Below are 3,518 nucleotides of genomic sequence, written 5' to 3' on the forward strand. Positions count from 1 at the left end.
ATTATTTAAAATCTTTTACTACATTATACCAATGTATTACTATAAAGTTATTACACTCACATCAGTATTCAATTTGCCTTTGTTGATCAGATATATGTTAGTTTGTATGCGTAGGGTGAGTTGTGGTCATTTGATCTGGTGCCCTCTTATGTCATTTTTGACATTTTTGACATTTCATATTATGGATCATTATTTACATTTGCACTCTTTTTCTTCTGTGGTGATTGACAGGCTACACATAGGTTAATCCAGGATTATACGTGAGGTGACCTCCGGTATACCTCCGAGTCCCTGTGAGCTATGAGTGGACCTGTACATTGATGATTCCACCTGGGGGAGTGTTCATTCTCTGAGAACACCCCCCTCTAGGTTGTACACCTCCTTTAAACATTAGCCAGTGGATAAGCCTAATTACGGTTCTTTCCGCGAGTGGAACGCAGAGACTTCCGGCCAGCGCCACTTCCGCGGAATGGAACGCATGGTGTTCCGGTCGGTGGAACGCAAAAGACGCGTCTCCGGCAGTTGCCCTTCTAAATCGTTAAAATACACTCATTTAAGTAGCCGTGCGTTAGCGATAGCCACTGCCTGTCCTGTGAACCCTGTAACGTTTTACCCAGTTGGTCTGAGTTAGTTATCTGAGAGGTGATCAGTTAATGAGAGACTGGGTTTATACTAATCTCCCTAATTGGCACTTCCTGTGGTTGATCCTTAAATAGTGCTCAGCTGAGGCTGAACTTTATGCAGCTTCCATTTGGCTCTGGACACTTGAGCAGTGAGTATGGTTCTCCTGCAGCTCCCTTCTGACACATGATTACGGTTGGTGATTATTTTTTCCTGTTGTGCCTCCTTACAGACTGAGTGTCTGACACATGTACAGAGCCCACAAGCTGCCATGAGCTATTTCTACATGTAACTAGGTATGATCTTTTCCAAAATGACGTTGTTAGTGTATTTTCTTATGGTGTAGTTACTCTGTTATTTATCTAATAGGTGACTACGCCTTGCAGCTTCCCCTACGTTATAGGCTTTTTAACTTCATTATGTGATCAGGCATGTTGCCAACTTTGAAGGCCATTCCACGCATCTGAGTGATCTGGCTTGCCGTCCAGGTAATCATTTGCCTATCTAAACAGATAGTCCTAACGGTGGAGGTGTCTCTTTCATCACACGTGGATTATTTCCAAGTATCTCTTTTTTACATATATAAAAAAACAGCTTTTTAATACGTTTTCTGGTTTTTGTGACAGTCTTCAGGGCCTGGGAGGCACTGGTGGTGTTGGTGTTGAATAAATCTGGGTTCTTATACATATTAATTGTAACTGTTTCTGATTGTATAGGTGATTTAAGTGCCAATCTTGATAAAGGTCCGCATAAGGACCGAAACGTCGATGAAATACGGCATCAACAGTGAACCCGAATAAAAATATACTGAATTTACAAGTGACTTCAGAGACTAATTTCTGGGCGTGAGTACACCTTCCACCTAGGTGGTTGTTGTGGTATATTGGTGACCTCTCAGGTCATTAGGAGCACCCGCCGTCGTTATTACTTTTGATGAGAGTGCAGGATCTTCCAAGACTACATTTGTTCGAACTACTATACGCAGTTCCTACTTCCTGACACCCATCCAACATACCGGATTGGACTTCCTCACCGATCACCACCTTTATTTCCGGGAACCTTACATGTTTTGTTTGTCATGTTTAGTATGTTATTAATCTAATTGCTATACCTGTTTGAGTTTTCCAGTCTAAAGAGTGTTATGACTCAGAGCGGGGTATATTTGTTGGACGATGGCCTACTGGCCAAAGCTGAAACTGGTATAGTTTCATTTACGGATGAGGACACTGAAAAATTACTATTCGATAAATTAGAGTTTGAGGCCTTACCAGCCGAAACCCCTGTGGATTTGTTTTACAAAGTGCTTAAACACAGACAAAAAGAGGTTGATTTGACTTTACATGGTCAATTTTTGTCGGAATACCTCAGGAGAAAACAAATCCCCCGGGGTTTCCGTATCTCTAACGTTCCAACATTGGGTAGAAACAACCCTGTCTTCTGCAGCCGGTGGTGTGGAGTATTGAACAAATGTTCGCTTGACCTCATGACCCTGGTAGTGGAGGAAGTTGGCATTGAGTTAAAGAAATTATCTACTGAAGTGGATATTACCATCAAATCTCACACCACCGTGCTGCAGAATGACAAAACCCAAAATTGGATCGAACGTCTACAGACACAGGTGGACACTTATAAACGTGATCTAATTTCTTTCAAACGAAAAAAATTGTCCACTGTAACTAACGACTACCAAACGCATACTGTATACCGCTGGTTACTTGGAAACAATACTAGTGAACGTCAGAATAGACAATACACTAGGCGAAGGGCCCAACCGTTTGCCCATGAATTTGTTTCCTCCGCCTCTACCTCAGACACCGATTATTACGAAGGGAACAACGACTCCACTCGTTTTTTAGATCGAGGAGGAGAGGCCTCCTCTACCCGTTCCAGGGTTCTCAGAAGCGGCACAGACCGCACCCGAGGAGAGGGGGGTACCAAGAGAAGAGGGAGGAGGAGACAGTAGGTGACAATGTCTTTAATCTATCTAGCGTAGAACTGAGTCCAGCGGAAACTAAACTTCTTGCCCGAGGTTTATCTTTCGTCCCCACATGCAGAATTAATTCATTCCAACAAACTATAGATCAGTATAAATTTGGCCGCTCCCTCCGTCTGCGGGAGTTCTTTGCTAACAAATCCACTAACAAAGAGATACCTCAATTCAGACCCAAATCGACATTCGATCCTCCATCCTCCAATCCCAGCATCAAAACCTATTTACGGTTAGTCCAAAGAGACTCTGAGAGCTCACCCCCCAAAAGGATGTTTGATAACCTGTCCATAGCCGAGAGGAAAGCATTAAAAACTTTAAAGGATTCTCCCCATATAGTCATCCGCCCGGCGGATAAGGGAGGAGCAATAGTCGTCCAAGATTGGACTGACTATGACATGGAGATCAACCGACAATTAGCAGACGACATGACCTATCAGAAATTAACCACCAATCCGGTTCCTAAAATTAAATCTAAAATCGATCAATTTCTGAAGTTAGGTTTTGAGCAGGGCTACATAAGTGAAGACACATTAAAATATTTGACCATCAATTCACCCAGGTGTCCCATCCTATACACTCTGCCCAAAATTCATAAGACATTAGTTCACCCTCCCGGCAGACCCATTATTGCCGCGGAAGGCTCTCTGTTACAGCCAATTGCTGTCTTTATTGACAGTATCCTACAGCCTTTGGTATTAAAAACTGATAGCTATTTAAAGGACACTGGGGATTTCCTCACACATCTACGGACATTTACCCATCTTAGTGAAGGCACTCTTCTGGCCACTATGGATGTGGGGTCCCTTTATACCGTTATACCACACCACTTAGGTTTGGATGTTATACGTCAATTTCTTTCCAACAGCCCCTGCAAAGATTACCCCACTGAGTTTGTGTTGGAACTGAC

At 43.0% G+C, this 3,518-nt stretch overlaps 1 long non-coding RNA gene across 1 annotated transcript; it reads left to right on the forward strand.

The window, feature by feature from the left end:
• Nucleotides 1-748: 748 nt before the first annotated feature.
• On the forward strand, nucleotides 749-1,440 carry LOC135051174 (uncharacterized). Its single transcript, XR_010242095.1, has 4 exons — nucleotides 749-772; nucleotides 854-917; nucleotides 991-1,109; nucleotides 1,338-1,440. It is a non-coding gene; the product is annotated as an uncharacterized LOC135051174 (long non-coding RNA).
• The last annotated feature ends 2,078 nt before the right edge of the window (nucleotides 1,441-3,518 follow it).

This window comes from Pseudophryne corroboree, chromosome 2 (genome assembly GCF_028390025.1).
Source record: "Pseudophryne corroboree isolate aPseCor3 chromosome 2, aPseCor3.hap2, whole genome shotgun sequence".
Lineage (NCBI taxonomy): Eukaryota > Metazoa > Chordata > Amphibia > Anura > Myobatrachidae > Pseudophryne > Pseudophryne corroboree.